At 38.1% G+C, this 23,705-nt stretch overlaps 1 long non-coding RNA gene across 1 annotated transcript; it reads right to left on the minus strand.

The window, feature by feature from the left end:
• Positions 1-7,429: 7,429 nt before the first annotated feature.
• LOC130999160 (uncharacterized) lies at positions 7,430-8,665 on the minus strand. The gene is made up of 2 exons (XR_009093431.1): positions 8,318-8,665; positions 7,430-7,727 (listed from the first exon to the last, which is right to left on the minus strand). It is a non-coding gene; the product is annotated as an uncharacterized LOC130999160 (long non-coding RNA).
• Between the last annotated feature and the right edge of the window lie 15,040 nt (positions 8,666-23,705).

Below are 23,705 nucleotides of genomic sequence, written 5' to 3' on the forward strand. Positions count from 1 at the left end.
GAAGTAGGTGTACGGAGTTGGCGCAGCGTCGGTGGGTACAGTCGGCAGCAGCTGCTCAGCCGTCCTTCGCCAGCTCCGGAACAGCAGCAACGGCGGAGACTCCGGGCTGGCAGCTCCAGGCGGCGACTCTGGGCGAAGCAGCGACCGACGGCGGCGCTCCTTCAGCAGCAGCTGCAGCAGCCCCGCGCGGCGACTCTTCGAGAGAGATGGGGAGGAAGAGAGAGGGTGGAGTTTTGGGTGTGATGGGGGGAGAGGCGGAGGCTGAGAGAGAGAGAGAGCAGGCCGGTGATGTGGTCGTCCGGCGAGGTAAGGCGGCGGGCGGCAGGGGTCAGGGGGTGGGTGGCGGGGATGGGCGAAACATCCTGTTCCTAACCACGCTCATGGACTTTTTCTCCCACGCTGGGAAGAAAAATATTTCTCCCTACGAAAAAGTTAGAGAGAGGAATTATGAGTAGCTTCTCCTTGCTTTTTAAATAGCACTAACATTAGTGCACTCTCTCAATTTATAAATACATCATAGTAATTTGAGAAAAATATTGATGGAAAATTTTTATAACTCATCATTCCTAAATTTCTCGGTAAAAATAAATGAATACATAATTTTTTTTTTTTTGAAAACTCAAAATAAATCTTTGAGCTCCATCATTCTCTTAATGGACTCAAAAAAATATTTTGAGTGCATCATCCGTTGAAATAAAAATAAAAATAAATCATCACGTATGTAAATCATCAAATTCACATAAGTCCGTATTTTATTAATGGATGCTGAACCCTAATTACCATAAGAAATCCTTAAATCAATAATTAAAAGTCTATAATCCTTAATAAAAAGTCGGGGCATTACATACTATCCCCCTTAACATAAATTTCGTCCCGAAATTTGTACCTCAGAAAATAACTCTGAGTACTTCACTTTCCTGTTAGACGGTAGTCTATTATTGACCATGATATATTCATAGGTCCCTTACTATCGGTATTGACTTAGTCCTTAGTACCTGAACTTCCCGATCTAAGATAGATTTGGATCTTCCTTCGTAACTCAAATATTGACTAATAATAATGTTGTTCTTATGGATCATATGCTTTGAATCGTAAACATACTTCTCTATTTGCGACACATGGGATACATTACGCACATTCTCAAAGCTTAGCGCTAACGCCAACCAGTAAGTTATTGGGTCTATCCTTTCTACAATCTCGTATGAGCTTATAAAACGGGGTTTAGGTTTACCCTTTACACCGAATCTAACGATTCCTCTTGATGGAGAAACCTTCAGAAAAACTTTCTCTCCATCCTCAAACTGTAGGTCCTTTCGGCGTTTGTCAGCATATGACTTCTGTCTATCCTGGGCCTCCTTGATTCCTTTTTCTGATTTGACGGACGATCTCAATCATCTCGCCATTTCATCCCAACAGAGTGGTGATCTATATTTCCTCAGGTATAACGCATCATTTGCCAACCTATCGATAGGCGATTGATAACTGGTAAAAACATGTTCTCAGCTTTCACCCCGGTTTAGCTCGGTCGTCCTCAACATACCTTATTAGTAATTTCTATGTCGTTTAAGCGGAACTATAATGACTAATATCTCTAGAGCATTCTTAAGGCAACTTAAACAGTTTGTAAGGAGACCAACCATTTCGAGCATGTAGGCAGTCAGCCTAAAACGGCGTTATAAACTTTTATTCATTTATCGAAGGAATCTCGAGTCATGTGGGCATTGACTGCCCCCTTTCGTGACAACCTTTGCTTAAGTATGATGGATTCGAAAAAAAAAATCCATTTCGACAACGAAATTCATTGGTTCGTTAAGGGCTCAGTTTGTCCCAAACACGACATTAAGCTTGACTTTATGAGCTTGAAGACTCAAAATAACAATATGATATGTTGTAAAACCTTCACTTGCTAGCACGCAAGACATATTTCAACAAATGAGGTTACATCTCGTTTCATGCCTCCTAACTAGAATTTTTCTAGATCTTAATACATCTTAGTACTTCTTGGTGACAGTATATGGGTGCCATGGCTTTATCTTATTCTTAAGTTCATTGTCATGGACATGCATATCTTCCCTTCAAAGAAGATAGCATTAACTGATTCGTCGTTGTAATTCTTGAAACTTCTTATCCTTATTCTTCCTCGTAGCTTCTCCATCTTTTCGTCCTTCCTTTGTGCTTCTACCACTATTTTTCTCAAACTGGGTATTGCCGCAACAACACTCGCTATTGTATTAGGTGATTTAATCACTTCTATCCTCATCTTGTCAAAGTTTTTTTTATGAGTTCTTCTTCCCTCGTGAGAAAGTATCCTAACTTAGACGAGACTTTACGACTCAATGCATCGGCTACTACATTGGCCTTGCCTGGGTGGTAGTTAATACCACAATCATAATCCTTTACTAGTTCGAGCCATCTTCTTTGTCTCATGTTCAGATCCCATTGCTTGAAAAAAAAATATATATATATATTTCAAGCTTTTATGATCGGTGAATATCTCACACCTAACTCCGTATAGGTGATGTCTCCATATTTTCAGTGCATGCTCCACTGCAGCTAATTCTAAATCATGAGTTGGATAATTCAGTTCATGTGGTCTAAGTTGTCGCGATGCACATGCTATCACCTTTCCCTCTTGCATTAACACACAACCTAGTCCATTTTTCGACGCATCCGTGTAGATCACATATTCCCTGTCTGGTTCTGGAACTGCTAGCACTCGTGCAGTAGTTAACATGTCCTTGAGCTGCTGAAAACTTCTCTCGCACTCATCAGTCCAAGTATACTTGATTCCTTTCCCAAGTAACTGCGTCATTGGTCTTGCTATTTTTGAAAATCCTTCAATGAATCTTCGATAGTAGCCAGCTAATCCTAAGAAACTTCTTATCTCATTTGGAGTTGTTGGTGACCTCCATCCTTGTACTGCTTCAACCTTGATACCTTCTGACCTTAAGCCAAATCTCACATTTAGTGAATTTGATGTAAAGAGATTCACCCCTTAGTGTTTGCAACGCGATTCTCAATGTTTCTTATATTATTCTTAATCTTGGAGTAGATAAGGATATCGTCTTTGAATACCAAGATGGACTTATCCAAGTAAGGATAGAATGCTCTGTTCATGAGGTCCATGAACACCACTGGCGCGTTTATTAATCCGAACGGCACAACTACGAATTCGTAGTGATCATATCTTATTCGGAAAGCCGTTTTGGGTATATCTTCATGTCTAACTTTTAACTGATGATACCCAAACTTCAAATCGATCTTAAAGATTACGCTCACACCTTTGAGTTGGTCGAATAAATAATCCTCAAGGTGCCTTCCTTCTTCTTGACTAATAACACAGGCGTTTTCCATGGGATACACTAGGTTTGATAAAACCTAGGTCTAATAATTCCTGTAATTGGATCTTTAGCTCCTCCAATTCCCTTGGAGCCATCCTGTAAGGTGCCTTGGATACCGGTGTTGATCCTGGTTCTAAATCGATGGTAAATTCTACTTGTCTATCGAGTGGCAGCCCTGGTAAATTTCTGAAAAATATCTCAGAATTCCCGTACAATCTCTACGTCTTCAATTATCCCTTTGGTCTCAACTCCTCCGATCAGGTATACCAGGATAGCTTGGCAGTCTATCTTGTTCATCATCTTCCTCGCTTGTAAGGCTGAAATAATTGGTATCCTGTTCCCCAGGTTTATCTCAAAGCATCCATCCACGAAAAGTTAAAAGCAATCTTCCGCTCCTTGCATAAAACTGTGGCGTAGTTCTTAGCTAACCAGTCAATCCCTAGGATTACATCAATGTCCTATATTGTATAAACTGCAAGTTGTTTACTATGACCTTAAATGATCCTATGTTTACCTCTTGGTTTGAGTAAGCATGTGTTTCTATCGTCGCCCCTCCTATGGGTAAAGAATTTCTCATGTCCAGATTAGCCCTTTTCAGGTATGAGTTTTAGGGTATTTGCACATGCACTTGCAGAGAAAGAATGCGAGGCACCCGTATCGAACAGAAGTATAACAGGTGTGTTGAGTAGCGTGCCCATACTTATTAGGTTTCCTTGTTTGCTTCCTTATTTATTCTTGTGCGGGGCATAGGTTCTAACTTAAGGGGGTTGTGGTGGATAGAGTAGTTGTTGGTCTAGAATGACCCTAAATGGTTGTGCTTGACCCGGTTGATTCGATCTTCACATCCCTCCGTGTGGCCTTGCTTGGAAATCTTTAGCAAAATGACCCTTCTGACCATATTTAAAACATGTATTACTATCATCCAAACATATATCATAATATGACTTGGAAAACTTCGGCCATGGAGGTACCCCAGGCTGGCCCTGATTAATTAAAAGGCGGTATTATAGAAAAGAAAAAAGAAGCCCATGAAGGCACAGAAAAGCCAACTATGGGCCGAGCCTCGTTAAAACCTTTTTACGAGAAAGAAACTGCAAAAAGGAAAAAGAGTACTCGACAAAAGCAAGACAAGCGAGCGGAAGGAATTGCTTCAGGAACTCCGGCCTGACCATCGTCCCTAAGTAATTCCGGCTCAAAGAAGAACAAAAAACGAAAGAAGACTCCGAAAAGACCCAAGGCAGCCACGGACTTGAAACCGGCCGGCCACAACAGCCCCCACAGTCGTGACTAGATGCGTCGAGTGTGACTATGGCTAGCAATGTCACGGATGACCGCTTCCTCAATGACCTCAATACCATTATTCCACCACCCCTCTTGTCTAGCAGGATTGGCCATAATGTCCGCCACAACGTTCCCTTCTCGATAAATATGTGAGACACGAAAAGTAATCTCCTGCAGACGAGCTAACGTTTCCTTCCAATAGTTAATAAAACGCCAAGGAACCTCCAACGTGCGCTGTTGAAGAAGACCAACTACGTACAAAGAATCCGCCTCGAGCCAAAGCTTGCGCCATCCCCGGTTGTAAGCTATCGCAATGGCTGTAATAACCGCAAGTAGCTCGGCTTTGAAAGCAAAGCCCGAGCCTCCCTTAGTATGAAAACAACCTCGGACCATGGCAGCATGATCCCTAAACACCCCACCGCCAGCAATTAAACCCGGAGATCCGGACGCAGAGCCGTCCGTGTTCACTTTGATCCAGCCAACGTCCGGCGGCCACCAATGAACCGAGACGTAATCCGGGGGAGGCGCTATGTTTGTTTGATGTCCTTGTCCTTGCCTTTGGGCACTATGTTTCCTACCAAGGCCTCTTGCCATTTCGACTATCATAGTAGTCTTGCCTTCGTCCTTGATCATTTGCTTCCTGAGTTGAGTTTGGGTCGGGCAAATCTCGGGCCTACTACCTCGGCGTCCAGAGCTTGGATGAACAATTCAGAGTTCATAAACTCAGTATAGTTGTCGAGTACCTTAGGCCGGAGTGAAACTTGTCTATCATCTTTTCTTCTATGTCCACCTACTGTGGGGCCTAACGGACATGCTGTAGAAAAATATGGTCATACTTGGTCATATCCCATCTTGTTTTGCTTTGGATTAAACACTTCTTTTCATTTCCTCTTATAACGGCTATTAGAAATATAATTGTCATATACCCCTGTCTGAAAATCTTCTAAGATAAGTCTGACAGCTCTTCTTGAGTCATCGCTTTTCTTTTAGCCTTCAACCAAAATCTGCAAATTCAGTCAATTGGAATGCAACACAGAAAGTCGTTCATGTACGCAAACACTATATTACGGTCTCAATTTGGATTCTGAATTTCTATCATAATGAGTGGTCGATAATATTCATAGGACAAAGACTAATCTCAACTAATTTAAACACAATGAGAGACAACTATACAAAGCTATAGTTTGGGTGGTATACTAGGTCAGTAGACTAATACTTCTTAGTCTTATCGATAAAGGGAATCTACTATGACAACTCACGAGTTGCAAGGCTCAAAATCAACACAACATCAAAGCAAGGTGTTGTAGAAATTGTTCAAGAAATTCAAAAGAATGACCAGAGGGTATGAAATGATTAACTACAAGGTCGAACAAAATGACCTCGAGTAAGAACCCGTCTGGCTTTTCAACCGAAAGTTGAAACATATAGGTTTTCAACCCAAAAGACGTCTACTGAGATTTGGATCATGTGGACTGGCCAGGTCCAACATCATCACTTCCCAGTCACACGGGAAACATTGTTCCGAACTTGAGAAGTCGTGGACATACTATACATAACGAAACTTGAGTTCGTAGTGGCAGCTTAAAGCTCAAACTTAAGGTTCTAGTCCTATTGAACTAGACTCTATTTCCCCAAGGTCTACATACAGACAGTCGAACCATATTTTCTTATATAACTTGTAGTCCCAAAGACATGGGCAACAGTCCAAAGGCGTGTATACTGAGCTATAACAATTCTTATGTCGTCGTCAAAAGCTATACTAAAATCCCGATATGCCCGGGTAGTCTCTGCTGGGTCAAACGCGGAGCTTTCCTAACCATCGAAATATGCCTGGACGTAACCATCTTTAATAGATAAGGGAAAGTGTGAGTCTTCTTATACGTAAGTAGACGTAAAACTCTTAAATGTACAAGGTTATGAACATACTATGCATAACAAAACATAAGTTTCATTAAGACAACTAAACTTATTTTAAGGTCTTCTATTCTAGTGGACTCGAATCCCATTTCCCATGTATGTCACAAATATATATAACCCGCAGACAATCAAATCACGCCCTTTTTATAATCTATCGTGTAACATAAGTCGATTCGCTGTTCCATCATGTGTAAACATTCGAACGTAGAGACTTATGCTTAAACCCTTGATGCAACGTTTGCCTTGAATTCATCTTGTATCATCATTCCATGCTTTTCCTTCAACGCGTACATGTCTTTTCATTCCTCTTTGTAATTCAAAAGAACCATTGTTTTCTTGTGGAAGCTGAAATGCTCTAAGTTCTCTATCATTCTTCTAAATCATCACTTCAAGAATCTAGATTGTAGAGATATCCTACTAATCCAGCAATCTATGTTCTTTTAGAATCGTGATCATGCAACTTATAGCAATCTATGTTTTCTGGGGAAAGCATGTGTCAATTCTCTATCATCCTTCTTATTATATCATCATAACTGCAATGATATGCCATGAAAGGCAAAACATTCAACATTTCAAAGAAAGGCAAAACATTCAACATTTCATCATAGCATGCTCTTTATATAAACATCTTCATGAAACAGTTTAGAACAATAACATCTTTAAAACATTGTAACTGTAGTTACCTTTTTCCTTGATTGAGCACGATGCAATGGAGTGTTGAGCGGTGTCGTATTAACCCACGTATGTCTAGTGAATCAAACTAGACTTGGCTTTTTAGAATAAGGTTTCTAGGGCCAGAGCAAACGAACTGCTCTGATACCACTCTGTCACAACCCACTATCCCAATGACGGGTTAACCGGGGTTATGACTTGGGGTGAACAAAAAGAAATGGAAATGGACAATTACTTAACATTAAAGTATATGAAAATGTCACTCATAAATAAAATGCTATGATCATATATGATTATTTGGATACTTATAAAACATACACATAAAGGAGAACTGATTAAGGTGGGTTACCCAATAACACGTGTCACAACTTCATAACATAGAGCTATCTTAATCAAAGTGTTTTGCAGCGGAAAACGTGTGAGATATACATATGAAGATGTATACTCAAGGTTACATTTCTTGAAATGTAAAAGGAACACCCGCTCAACGCCATTCCATTCCATCAGCTGCTCAACCTGCACATTTAGAAATACATGCAGGGCTGAGTATAAAAATACTCAGTGGGCATAGCCGAAAATACAACATGCATACATATATAAATTGAACTGCCAACAGTAACACACAGAGGTTTTCTTGAAAGTCCTGTGCTTACTAAAACATTTCTTTCATTTTCATAAGATTGGCCGGCCGACCCATTTTCCTTCATATGATCCATATCTGTTCCTTTCTGTCACGCGCCGGGAAGGAGGCCTCCTTACCACGGACGCCAAGACCGGTCGCAAGCGACTCGCGGTCTCCATGAGTGTACACGTTAACCCTAGCTAGCGACCTTTGTCTAGCATAGGATCCCAATTGGATTTCCTTTAAAGTTGGCGAACCAACACAGATAGGATACATATAAAAACATAAACATTTTTGGCAGTCAATCATTTCATAAACTTTTCATTTCATAAACATTTTCATTTTCATTTCATAAGAGTCATTTATCATTTGGGCATAATAATAAACTGAATTAACAGTTAAAATCATCTCATGCATATATTCGTATAAGAGGCCTACGACACGCAGGGGATCTCTATATACGTATAGTAAAAGTAATGCCCACCTCAAACGTTCTTAAGCTAGCGTGGAGTCGCTTCTTCTTCGGCTTCATTTCCTGTCGCCCGGACCCTTATTGATGAAGAGTCGGTAAGTTCGTGAAGAAAAATTGTCACAAGACAAAGTCTAATTCTACGTGTCTAGGGTATCTTTTAGTATTTTAGGGTTCTAGCATCCATAAGTCGTTTCGATTAAAACAATCAAAAACCAACATAACATCGACTAACCACATAACAAACGAAATAAAAGAATTCAATATCCTTAAACTTAATATCATTTAGAAAGCTAAGAGTATAATATAAAACATTCTCAACCCAATCCTTGAAAAATAAATCACATAAACAATTAATCTCAATAATAGCATTCTTGAAAAAAAACTAAACTTGAGGTTTCTTTGTAAAAAAAATTCTCAAAATTTTAATTTGAGCTCACATAGTACACAAGAATACAATTACATGATCATACGTCTTAAGAAAAAATCAACAATCGGCTTCCCCTTTTTATCATCATTTTCGGTCCTCCCATAAAATCTTAGGGGATGGTTCGTTTCATCTCAAATCGCATATATGAGCTCAATTATTCATCACATAGTCATATATGTTCACATCCAACACCTAACTCATCTCATATGAGAGACCTCATACAAATGCGCAAACTAAACTCTTTGAAAATTCAAAATCCTTTCTAATCCTTTTAACTCATAAAACTTTAACTCATACTCTATCTCATATTCTATCTCCTTACTCAACTCTATATAAACTCTCCACTCATCTCAAATCCTTAAGTTCAAGGATAGGTTTCAAGAAAATCATGGTTCTAAGTCTTGATTTATCTCTCATATAAGGCTCGTCTAATCTCATTCAAACACATAGGCCACAATCACATAAAGCACATAAGAATCACAATCAAACATCATTAAAACATGCTCTGTTTTTACACTGATTCAACTTTAAAATTTAATCTGTTCTGACCCCGACATCTCCTGGACTCGATACTCATACCGAAAGAAAGATCTTCAAGTCTAGTTTCTTATAAAAAAAAAGTAGAGTTGAAAACTCCAAGTGGTTTGAGAGATATGACGTTTTTACCACGATCTACCATATTCGGCAGTTTTGAGCAATCGAAAACTTGGATTTTTGAAAAATAGTAAACGTTGTCAAACTGGACTCAACTTTGGTGGATATTTATCTAACACAATAAAGTTGATACCATAAAAATTTGGAAAGCTATATCACAAAGGAAGCTACCGAAATGAATGACTCTTTCCCCTGTTCTCTGAAATTCTCGGTAGTAATGTGCAGTTTAGATTTTTCATTTTAAAGAAATATCAAACGAAGTTGGAATGGCTTGAAATTTTACCAGGGTACTCAAGACTCATGTAGGGACTTGCTATAAAATTTTCAAAGTTATTAGACATCGACAAACCGTCGATCACAGTAGGTCAGTAGGCCTACGAAATTCACCAAAATCTCATCTCAAATTCTTTAAATGCTCAAGATTATATACTCACATATAACATCATACAATCTAGATCTATGAAAATAAGAATCACTTACCCAAGATTAAACAAAGATCAAAGTTTTCCTTTCTCATTCTTCAAACCAAACCCCACGGTCCTCTTGAAATCTTCAAGAATTGAAAGGTGTTTATGTTGATTTGGTGGAGGATTTGATCTTGAAGTGAACTTGGAAGCTTTGGTGATTAATCTATGGCGATCTTTTGGAGCAAAATTGGAAGAGAGGGATTTTTGGAGGTGACCGAGAGTTGAAGTGTGAGGGAGTGAAGTGATGAGCTTTGTCTTGCAATGGAAGAATGATTAAGGACAAAGCATTATTCATGATTAAAGCTTGGTTCCCTACCACCTTAGCACACTAATCCTATCTTCACTCATCACACTTCCACTCATGTCTATTAGATAAAAATAAGTTAGTGGTAGGGAAAAGAAAATATTAGTGGTGGTAGGGAAAAAGATTAGTCGTAGGGAACAGAAAATATTAGTGGAGGATAATGGGGTGTTACATTAAGTAAATATAAAAATGTGGTGTAGGAATAACCCATGTGTAAAAAAAATATGGAAGACTAATTATCAATTAATAAAATGCTAGAGCATAAAACTCTTGTGATCAAAATTAAAATAAATAGCACTAACATTAGTGCACTCTCTCAATTTATAAATATATCATAGGAAAATAATTTGAGAAAAATATTGATGGAAAATTTTTATAACTCATCATTCCTAAATTTCTCGGTAAAAATAAATGAATACATAATTTTTTTTTTTTTTTTTGAAAACTCAAAATAAATCTTTGAGCTCCATCATTCTCTTAATGGACTCAAAAAAATATTTTGAGTGCATCATCCGTTGAAATAAAAATAAAAATAAATCATCACGTATGTAAATCATCAAATTCACATAAGTCCATATTTTATTAATGGATGCTGAACCCTAATTACCATAAGAAATCCTTAAATCAATAATTAAAAGTCTATAATCCTTAATAAAAAGTCGGGGCATTACAGCTAGTGGGAGTGGTAAGGCAGTTGGCCCTACTGGCGGTGTAAAGAAGCCAAGTGGAAAGGGAAAGTGCTTCAAGTGCGGCAAGACTGGGCACTGGAAGAAAGATTTTCCGGTCCTCAAGGCAAAGGGACAATGTACGTCACAAGTTCTAGTAACTGAGACATGTTTAGCTTCGTTTTCTACTCATTCTTGGGTAGTGGATACGGGGGCAACTAACCATGTTTGTTACACCTTGCAGGGCTTCAAGCCGACAAGGAGTCTGGAAAGTGACGAGATCACCATCTCTATGGGCAATGCGTCGAAGGTCGCAGCTGTTGCTATTGGAGATTTATCTTTATGTTTTGGTGATGACATTTTAGTTTTGAGAGATATTTTATATGTGCCGGATTTTCGGCGGAACATAATTTCTGTTTCAAAATTGTTTTTGGATGGATATTCTGTTACTTTTGATAGAGGTGTCTCTATCATGAAAAATAACATGACTATTTGTTCTGGAATTTTGAATAACTCTCTCTATACTATTACATGTCCAATTAAAAATTCTGTCCATGTTGCATCTACATCACAAATTTGTCCTAATCCGAATAAGAGGAAACATTTTTCTCATGAACAATATACACATGTTTGGCACCTAAGATTAGGCCACATCAATCTAAATAGGATCCAAAGGCTCGTATCAAATGGAATCTTGAAAGACTTTCAAGCTGTTCCATTTAGAACCTGCGAATCCTGTATAGAAGGAAAGGTGACGGCAAGGCCTTTTAAGGCTAAAGGGAATAGGGCCTCGCATGTGTTAGAATTGATTCACTCTGACTTGTGTGGACCGATGTCCACAAAAGCTCGTGGAGGGTATGAGTATTTCGTCACTTTCATTGATGATTACTCAAGATATGGGTACATTTACCTACTTCAACGCAAGTCTGAATGCTTTGAGAAATTCAAAGAATTCAAGGCGGAAGTGGAGAAGAGATTGGGTAAATCTATCAAGTCATTGCGGTCTGATCGCGGTGGCGAATACCTCGGAAATGAATTTTGCAATACTTGTCAGATTCAGGGATTACATCCCAATTGACTGCACCGGGTACTCCCCAACAGAACGGTGTAGCGGAGAGAAGAAATAGAACTTTTTTGGAAATGGTAAGATCGATGATGAGTTATGCATCATTGCCTATTTCGTTTTGGGGATATGCCTTGGAAATAGCAGTATACTTGCTGAATCTAGTGCCTTCCAAATCGGTTCCTAAAACTCCTGTCGAGTTATGGTATGGGCACCAGCCCAGTCTAAACCATATAAAGATATGGGGTTGTCCTGCATACGTGCTAGACAAGGAAGCGAAGAAATTAGAACCAAGATGTGAAGTAATGTTGTTTATAGGGTATCCTAAGGGAACGAAAGGTGGTTATTTTTATAATCCTAAGGATCAGAAAGTGGTTGTTAGCACCAACGCACGATTCTTGGAACATGATTATATAGATAAACACAAGTCTAAATCCGAGATTGTCCTTCAAGAAAACGAAGGCAATGGACAGGAGATTCCATCACCCCAGCCAAGTGTGCAAGTGAATGCACCACAGGATACTGCACAAACCATTGTCACAGTTGTACCACCACCGCTTCGTCGTAGTGGGAGGGTTGTAGTTCAACCCGATCGATTTATGTTCTTGGGAAAGTCTTCGGATCTTTTTCCTGTTGATGAACAAAAGGATATCGACCCTGATAACTTTAGACAAGCGATGGAAGATCTAGATGCAGATTCTTGGTACGACGCCATGGTTTCTGAAATAGAATCCATGACTGCTATGGATGTATACGAGAAAACTGAACTGCCTGATGGCTTTTTAGCTATAGGTAGTAGGTGGGTATACAAGAGAAAGCGAGATTCGGATGGCGAAGTCGCAGCTTTTAAAGCTAGACTGGTGGCGAAAGGTTATACCCAGGAACAGGGTATAGATTATGATGAAACCTTTTCGCCGGTTGCCATGCTTAAGTCTATCCGAATACTCCTTGCCATAGCAGCCCACATGAACCTTGAGATTTGGCAAATGGATGTCAAAACCGCTTTTCTAAACGGTTTCCTTGAAGAAGTAAGGGACATTTATATGCAGCAACCCGAAGGGTTTGTGAAAAAGGGCGAAGAGCATCTTGTGTGGAAGCTGAAGAAGTCCATTTATGGACTTAAGCAAGCTTCGAGGTCATGGAAAAAATGTTTTGACGAGGTTATTAAATCCTATGGATTTACTCGTTGTGAAAATGAAAGTTGCGTGTACCGTTTAGATGCCAATGGCGATGTGGTTTTCCTTGCACTTTATGTAGATGATATCCTCCTCATTAGAAACAATGTTGAGCTATTATCAGACATAAAAAAGTGGTTATCCGAACAGTTTCAAATGAAGGACTTAGGAGATGCAGCGTACATCCTGGGGATCAAGGTTGTTCGTGATCGCCAGAAAATGATGTTGAGCTTGTCTCAAGCGTCCTACATTGATACTGTGATTGCTCGTTTTAGCATGCAAACTGCCAAGAAAGGCTTGCTACCTTTCAGACATGGCATTCCTCTGTCTAAGGACATGTGTCCTAAGACGCCTAGTGAGGTTGAGGAAATGAGGAAGGTACCATATGCTTTCGCTGTAGGTAGCCTCATGTATGCAATGCTTTGCACGAGACCTGATATTTGCTATGTCGTTGGCATGGTTGCAAGATATCAGTCAAACCCTGGACCAGGACACTGAACTGCGGTAAAGCATATTCTCAAGTACCTTAAAAGGACTCGAGATTATAGGCTAGTTTACCAATCAGACAGTCTAACTCCTTTGGGTTATACCGATTCGGATTTCCAGGCTGACCGGGATGAGAAGAGATCTACCTCTGGATATGTGTTTACCTTGGGAGGTGGAGCCGTATCATGGCGGAGCGCAAAGCAGAAATGCATTGCAGACTCCACTATGGAAGCCGAGTATGTAGCTGCTAAAGAGGCTGTATGGTTCCGGAACTACCTCTTGGATTTAGGAATGGAGCCTAATTTGCCTAAGAGTATCATAATTTATTGTGATAACTCGGGTGCAGTGACAAATTCTAAGGAACCAAGGAGCCACAAGGCGACCAAACACATAGAGAGAAAGTACCACATCATACGAGAAATCGTAAGCAGAGGAGATGTGCTAGTTGAGAAGATCGATACATTGGAGAACTTAGCTGACACTTTCACGAAGAGCTTGCCGCAAAAGGCCTACGAGAAGCATGCTCGAGGAATGGGATTGCGGTTGATGCCACCCACTTAGAGAAAAAACTTTCAGTATAAGTGGGAGAAGAAGTGAAGTGATTGTGTAATAGCTAGTATTTAGACGCATTGTATACTAAAAGTTTTGCTTTAGTATAAGTGGGAGATTGTTGGATTTGTATACTGAAAGCAAGAACCTTTTGTGCTTGTATACAATGATTCCTGTGTTCACTGTTTTTATCTCCTATCTGTTTGTGTTCATGATTGCATATGTATGTTCTCTATCTCTATAAAAGTAGATTATATGGTGTGTTGTAGATCACAGAAGACCATATAATTGGATTAACCTTAAGAGATATAATATGATCACAACCGAGATGACTTTCGGACGAGTCATCGTTTTAGGCTGCGGTATAGATGGAAGTAGTTTGTCTTGACTACTTGTCTATACTGGTACATCATAACGTATTGATAGGACCACAGTCAGATGTATTCTTCTATCTGACTTAAGTGAAGAATCAAGATCTCGGTGACTTAAATAAAATCTTAATACTAATAAGATTTCGAATATATATGTTAATTCGTGTATCACTTTGATTTACTACGAGTGAGAGTTATATAGTAACTTGAGTACTCTGTATCTTGGGTGATAGCGGTTAATATATGATATTTGATTATCTGTATTAGTACTCGTATCAGATATAGGATAATGACATCCCCTTAAGGAGCTCAATAATGTTTATTGCGTTAAACCCTGCAGGTTGATTAAGTTCATGCGCAATAATAAGGTTTGAGTGGTACTACTTAAGGATTACAAAGAGATTAATTAATTAAAGCTGTCAGAGCTCTAATTAATTAATGGATGTCGGATATTTTAAATACGGGGATTTAATAAATCTAAATACAAGCCCCGACTCATCACCGACAATAAAGGGGTAAGTCAATATTGGTTCTCTAGTGGAATGAACTAATATTTATAAATTAATTATGGTCTGGGCTGGCCATAGATAATTAATTTATTTGAGGCCCATCTTTATTCCTTGTATTTGGTCCCTGGACTGGCCCAAGAAGGGCTAGAAATCGCCCCACACCCAAAACCTGCGCCCCCTCTATGTATTTTCTTATTTAAATACAGCTGTCAGCTCTCAGGAAAAAACACTGATAAAATTAGGGTTTTGAGAGAGCTGTAGAGGCGCAGGAAATGAGTGGGAGTTTTCTAGCTTGGGACTGTCATAGTTCGTTGTCCATCCAACGATGAAAGCTGAGCGGGATACATTTCAGAAGATCAGAACTGGAGTCATTCGATTCGATCATCGACAGCCTCTGCATACACTTTTCAAGTAAGTATTCCTAACACCAAAGTGCAGCTGTTAAATTCATAGGAACATGTTAGGGATTAATCGTTGTATGATGAATTAATAATAATCCAAGAAACGATTATCGGGCATTTGAGTATTAATTCAATTTAATATTCCTTTCATGGGATTCGAACTCAGGACCATAAATCGATCCAACATGGTTTCGTATCAACCATAGATCTTGATGATTTAAGGGCTGAAAATGATTCTTATTTTATATCTTAAGAAGTGTGCTTATTTTAGCCCTCCCCTATATATAAATTTAAAAATCGTGTTAGGGTGAACTCGAATCAAAGACCTTTCACCTTAGGCATTAATCACTCTATCGCTAGACCAACACACGTACACTTATTTGTTGACCTTTTGATTTGGGTCTATGAGAATAAAATAGTAATTGATTAGTAATTTTAATATCTTTTTAAATAAAAGAGGGTTATAATGAGTAAAATGGGGGCTATGTATACGATCATCCTTAAACAAAACTTCTTCTTTTCTTCTTTACTCGTCGGCCAAAACACAACATCACAAAACCCTCTTTCTTTTCTTTATTTCTCAATTCATGTGATGAGCAAGTAAAATCGAACCGAAATTGAATAAGTGGACCAAATCGTCACATTTTAGTTGGTTTTATTTGGTTTTAGGCAAGTTCGATTTTGATTATAATCTAATTTCTTAAAATCGATCTTTCTTCCATTTGGTTTTGGGCCAACTGATGTTTTATTAAGGTCAAGTATTATTTTTTAAAATTAGTTTAAATGTGTTGTATTTTTTTTAATTAAAGAAAAGAACTATTGATATTATGAAAGATGATGTTCATGCTTCTGTTTTTGCAAAATATTAGACTTGACAGAATAATCAATAGACATGATCCCAAGCCGATACTTGACATGTACCCCCTCTTCCAGGCCCATCACAAGGAAAACGAAAACCAAGATTTGCTTTATCTGGTATCAACCGGGAGCTGCGAGCAAATAGAACACCTTTCAGGAGTATCAATACCGTGACATGAATCGTAAATGCATGGATATGATGTACCAAAAAATCCGCGGTTCCTAACGGAATAGGTAACAAAGCCACTTTGCCACCCACTGCTACTAAATCACCCCCCCCCCAGAATAATCAATACCCAATAAACACACATAAAACAATAAATTAATACATATAAAATTGATTACACAGTTCGATGGTTACGTATCTATGTTTAGGGGACCTCGTCCAAGGAAAAATTTTCACTACATGATGTTAAGTTATAAAGAACTTACACAAGAACCGACTTTTAAGCCTAAGCAACTTCTAAAACTCCACCAACGATTAAAGCTAACGCATGCACCATACACTGCTTGGAGCGACACTCACCACCCAACCCCAACAAAAGACACAAAGATAAACTCTAAGATGGTTCCGGTAACAAACACATACTCTCTCCGTCCCACGAATCTTGACACGTTTAGTTTTGGCACGAGAATTAAGGAGTTGCATATTAGTGTTTTAAGTGTGTAATTAATGAAATATAAAAGTGATAAAGTAGGAGAGAGAATGTAATAAAGGTGATAAAGTAGGAGAGATAAAGTAATAATTATTACCTTATTTGAAAATGTGTCAAGATTCGTGGGACGGCTCAAAAAGGAAAACGTGTCAAGATTCGTGGGACGGAGGGAGTATTACAACTTGATTATATAAACATAATAGAGAACTTATTTTTCACAAGCAAATAATGTCACAGCCCACTATCCCAATGACGGGTTAACCGGGGTTATGACTTGGGTGAACAATAAGAGATGGAAATTAAAAAGGGATTTACTAAATAACCAACATTAATAACAACAAACTAGTGGTATATATATATATATATATATATATATATATATATATATATATATATATATAACCACTTGGGTAATTAACAAATGAGCCAGCCATAACGACTAAACCCCAAATGAAAGTTAAACAAAATGAAGGAGTAATAAGTTCCACAATACGATAACAAATTCAGAGTGTTTGCAGCGGAAAAACGTGTGAGTTATGCATATGGAGATGCATACTCAAGGTTTCATTACATAAACATCAAAAGAGAAATCCGCTCAACACCGATCCATTCCATCGCCTGCTCAACCTGCACATTTAGAAATACATGCAGGGCTGAGTATAAAAATACTCAGTGACATAAGCCGAAAATACAACATGCATACATATATAAATTGAACTGCCATAACAGTAACACACAGGGGTTTTCATAAATGACCTACGCTTACTAAAACATTTCGTTCATTTTCATAAAGGTGGATGCATCCCATTTTCAGTCTATATGATCCATATCTGCCCTTTCTATCACGCGCCGGAAAGGAGGCCTCCTTACCACGGACGCCAAGACCGGTCGCAAGCGACTCGCGGTCTCCATGAGTGTACACGTTAACCCTAGCTAGCGACCTTTGTCTAGCATAGGATCCCAATTGGATTTCCTTTAAAGTTGGCGAACCAACACAGATAGGATACATATAAAAACATAAACATTTTGGCAGTCAATCATTTCATAAACATTTCATTTTCATAACATTTTCATTTTCATAAAGGGCATTAAACATATAAGCATTTCATAAGAACTGAATAAATAGTCAAAACATATCATGCATATATATTCGCATATGAGGCCTACGTCACGCAGGGGATCTCTATATACGTAATAATAAAATAATGCCCACCTCAATTGTTCTTAAAGCTGGCGTGGAGTCGTTTCTTCTTCTGCTTCACTTTCTGTCGCCCGGACCTTCATTGATGAAGAGTCGATAAGTTCGTGAAGAAATTGTCATAAGACAAAGTCTAATTCTACGTGCCTAAGGTATCTTTTAATGTTTTAGGGTTCTAGCATCCATATTAATCTCGTTTCATTCAATCAATAAAATGTAACTAATTATCATGTAACTATCATATAGGTTCGAACCCATTTGTTCGAACATCAACATGTACATAATCCATAACTTCCTTCTACACCCGTCATTTAGTCAAGTACTCCATCAATTAAGAACAAGCTATATATTATTACCCTGAAAATTTAATCATTATAAATCATGCTTTCTCATACTTCGCACATTTTCATCATTTAAATAAATAAATCATTTATAAACATATGCTTAGCAATTTAATATCTCAATTAAATCCCAAGCTCATTTGATAAAGTAAATCATATACTTAATCATTCTATAACACAATTCCACATAAATAGTCTCAATATTTTTTTTTAAAAACATGAAGCCATTCTAATAGGACATTTTAATTCCATTATAATGGAATTACTCATAAAATAATTTAATCCTTTTTCTTTTAAAAGAAACCATATTTATAATATTCTATACATTTCATTTTTTTTATGTAAATAAATAAGAAATTCCATTATTCATTTATAAATAATAAAACATTTTAAAATCCATTGAGATGAAATAAAACATTTTAACCATTTAAAAAAAAATCCATACTCGTAAGCTTTGAAAAAGAAATTTATCATATAATAAATGGGGCTTAATCCCAAAATATTTCTTTTGAAGTGCATCAATAAATTTAAATAAAAGAACGGACTTCATTTAAAATAAATAGTCCCAACTTTCAATATTAAAATTTAAAAGAGATTTAAATTCACTAAAATAATTTAGTGAAACTTCAAACATTTTTTAAAAAGAAATAAAGCCAAAATTTCGTAGGCTTTATTATTCATTAATCAGTCCAAAAATAATAAAAATTGGGCCCAATTAATTTAAATCAAAAACCCATCAGCTTTTAAAACAAACTGGGCCCAGCATGATTAAACTTAAATAAAATCGGCCCAACAAATTAAATAAGAAGCCCAATTAATAAACCAAATGGGCTTAGCCCAAGGGCTAACCCTAATCCTATTTTACACATGTAAATCACATAACACACACATATCACACAAATACACACACTCAGCACACACAACACTCTCTCTCTCGCCTCTCTCACGTCTGTCCGCCGCCGCTTGTCGTTCAACTGCGCCGTCGCCGCCGGCGAGCGGCGCGGCTCTCCCTTCTTCGGTATCTCTCCTCTTTCTAGATTGCCGAGACAAGGCGGCAGACGCAACCACCGCGGTGCGCCGCCGCTGCCCCTGTTCTCCCTCTCCCTCTCTCGACCTCCGGCGAAGCAACCACCGTGGTGCCGCCGCCGTGAAGCAGGTAAACTCTAACCCCCTCTCTACTTTCCATTTTCTCCTACCACCTTCTTCATTTTAATTAAAAGCTGAAAACCCTCTTCTCTTTCTCCTTTTTGGCAGATCGGAGACAATCGGCAGTTTCGCCGCCGCCGTTCAACGTCGCCGGAAGTTAAGTCTCCACCCTCCCTTCTTTATCTCTCTTTCCCCTCCCCTGTTCTCCCTTCTCTTCTTTTTTTTTTTTTACACAGAGCCCTAACCATCTCTCTCTCTCTCTACCCTCCTCTCTCTCGTTTTGGCAGGACAACCGCCTAGCCGTCGCCGGCCATGAGCAGCCGCCGGCTGCTCTCACCCCCATCACTCCGTTCCCGTACACACATACAAGACAGAGTACAAGAACCCCCAAATTTAGTCCAGATTCACAAGTATAGCAAAGCTAGGGTTTTGTTTAGAAATCTGTTCTTTCATCATTCATTTATCATTTCCTTAGCAAAAATCAAACCTTGTAAATGTAATAGCTTAGAAAATATATTAACATGTGTGCGTGTCACAGCCCGCAACCCTTAATGACAAATTTAGCCGGGATTATGACTTGGGATGAGAATTAATGAGTGGGAACGGATATGGACAATTACTTAACATTAAAGTATATGGAAATGTCACTCATAGATAAAATGCTAGGATCATATATGATCATTTGGATACTTATAAAACATACACATAAAGGAGAACTGATTAAGGTGGGTTACCCAATAACACGTGTCACAACTTCATAACATAGAGTTATTCTAATTAAAGTGTTTTGCAGCGGAAAACGTGTGAGATATACATATGAAGATGTATACTCAAGGTTACATTTCTTGAAATGTCAAAGGAACACCCGCTCAACATCATTCCATTCCATCAGCTGCTCAACCTGCACATTTAGAAATACATGCAGGGCTGAGTATAAAAATACTCAGTGGGCACATATGCCTACTATGAAATATAACATGCTTCGTAAAGATTTAAATTGTCATGCCATCATAAGCAGTACAGCAAGGGGTTTTTCGCTAAAAAGGCCCAAGCTTACTAAATTCAGTTGTGATTCTTAAAGTTCGACTGCAGTCTAAGTTCTCTTGTAATCTATCATATCTGGAACTTTGTGCCGGAGAGGTGGCCACCTCTCACGGTCACTTGACCGGCCAACCCGCTAGATGACTCACGGTCACTGGTGTACACTAGTCCTGGCAGGATAGCTATCAACTGCTCAGGACCCGAATTCGATTGCATCATTGGCAAAACCAAAGCAGATAGATATCATACTAAAATTTAAACATTTTATGGCAAGACAATACTTGAAATAACTTTAACTCAAAGATTTTGTCATGAAATAACTTGCTCAAAGGTAGCATTAAACTCGTTTGATAGATATATAAAACTGAAATTAACAGTTAAATCATCTCACGCATTCATTCGTATAAGAGGCCTACGACACGCAGGGGATCTCTATATACGTATAGTAAAAGTAATGCCCACCTGATTGCAGTGTTTTGCTACTTAAGACAATGATTCTCTTTCCTTAGCGCGATAGGTTACTCAGACGCTTTTGTTTATTTGAACCTTTGATAACACGAAAACATGTGTTCGAGTGAATAATAGAAAAGATAACAACAAATGCAGTGAATCACTATTCACTCATTTCTCTAACTACCCATATTTCCTTAAACGATTATATCTAACTCATATACAATCGTTCTTCCTTTATCAAAATACTTCATGTACCTTTGAGGATGTAGGAAATTCCATTTTATTCATTTATTTATCTATTATAAATAAAGAATAATTCTATAAACATAAAACGTTTTCCTTTTCCCCATTTAATAATGCCAATCACCAATATATATATATACACATCAATAGCTCATTTATAAACTAAAAGTGATATTTTATCAACAATAAAACTTTAAAATCCTTAATAGGAATTATTTTGAATCATTTCCATCTCAACAAAACTGTATAGATTCAACTTCAACTAATAAACTGCTTTTACTACGAACTCGTATGGAGTCGAATTTTATATCAATAGAAACCTCTTTGAGTCTAGTTTAATTGAAAAAAACGTGTGTTGTAAAACTCCAAGTAGTTTAAGAGATATAGCGATTTTCCCATCGCCTACCAGATTCGGCAGTTTCTGCCAACTGAAAGTCCAGATTTTTGAAAAAATAGCAAACGTTACCGGAATAACCTCAAAGTTTATATGTAGATAGCTAACACATATATCTTCATACAATAAAAATTTGAGAGCTACATATCAACATATGGTTACTGAAATAATTAACCTAATCATCTGCCTCACGACAGTTTCAGCAGATACTGGCAGTAGACTTCTCAAATTTTAAAAGGGTAGTAAACGAAGTTCAAATAACATGAAACTTTGTACAAATATTCACCACACTCCCATCTATACCCCAGAAATTTCCCATAATATAATAGAAACGGGAATGCATCGAAATAAGGGCGTCAACTTACCCTTGTCCAAGTGAGCACTAATGGAAGTTGTTCGCCGGGGGTTTTTCTGGTCGTCGTTCCGCGATGGGGTTTAGCCGCGAAGGTCTACGACTTAGTTTTCCTCGTGCGAGATAGATCAGGCTACACAACGGTGGTTTCTCGATCCTTTTTCGTCGTAAGGATAGTGAGAAACGAAGGCCGTAAGTTGGCCGGTGGCTAAGTCGGGAATTCGACGTTGGCCTCCGAAGGATATTGTGGCCTTTGGTCGGGAAAATATAGAGAGAGTTTCGGCCTTTCGATTGTTGGGTTTGGTAGCCTAAAGATGGAGGAACGAGTACACGTTCTCGGTTCAGAGCCTAGTGGCCGGTCGACGAAAAAATGGCCCGGCGAAGGGAGCTCACTTGAGCTCTTGCAAGTAAGAAATTTTAAAAATTCTCCTAAACTCTCTCTTGCCTCACACCTCTTGCTGCACTTCTTCCTTCTGCAGAACTCTCCTCAATTTATAGAGGAGTTTCTGCAGACAACAGAATCAAAATGGTGGAAATTTTTGGTACCGGGAGTTGCAACTTTTGAAGATTTGCATCCTTTGACAATTGTGATCTTGCCGTGAATTTCTTTCTTGGCGTGCTGAAGCTTTTCTCCTGCCATCTTTGAATATCTTCTCCTGAAATTGGGGCTTTTGGGGTGTGATGGATTTCAACAGCTTTTGAAAACTATGGATTGATCTGCTACAGGAAACTTTGGGGTGTGATGGAGTTCAGATATGCTACAGGAAGAAATCTGCAATCTTTAGAAAAACTTCTGCAGTAATGGTGTATTGGAGGGGAAGGTGGAATAGTGTAGGGAATAGTGTAGGGAATAGTGTAGGAAATAGTGTAGGAATTGATGTGTTGGATGAAAAATCGAGACATACGTGTAGTGCCGTGATCTAGTTTCTCCTAGTTCCTGTAATAATTCTCCAATTCTCGTTTAATAAATACTCGTCGTATTTATATAAATTAAATCATCAATCTTGAGATTTAATACGTGAAAGTCGGAATTAATTCGCGACTTAATACCTTAACACATATAACGCGAAATAATAAAATTATTATGCATATGATCTCAAGTTATAATTCTAGCAATTTGATTTAAATAACACGATTTATAAAATCGGTTATAAATCTAAATTTTCTAATAATATTGATTAAATCAATAAACTGGTAAAACAAAGTCTCAAACGTATAGTTAAACCAATAAATTTAATTATTGGCTTCATTCATGACTGAATATTAAATCGCAGCTCTGTATCTCTTATACAGACTTTTGCTGAAATAATATTATCTGAACAAAATAATCACCATAAATAATTAAAAGAATTTTATAACTAATGCACATATTTAATCTAATATGTATTTAAAAGAGCGGGGCATCACAGTGCGTGCGTATTCTTCTGTTCTTTGATGCTTGAATCGAAATTAACAAGATGAAGTGGGGAGAAATTGGAGTAACCTCGATATGAGGGGTGGTGTTGGCAATAGTTCGATTCTGCAATTTGTTGATCAAAAAGTAAGAATGAATTTTTGGAATTGGAACTGGAAGATTAATGAAGAGTAAGACATTTAATTACCTACCTTCTTGATTTGAAATTTTGGAACTGGACTTGGAATCTCTTT

The sequence above is a fragment of the Salvia miltiorrhiza genome, chromosome 8 (genome assembly GCF_028751815.1).
Source record: "Salvia miltiorrhiza cultivar Shanhuang (shh) chromosome 8, IMPLAD_Smil_shh, whole genome shotgun sequence".
NCBI lineage: Eukaryota > Viridiplantae > Streptophyta > Magnoliopsida > Lamiales > Lamiaceae > Salvia > Salvia miltiorrhiza.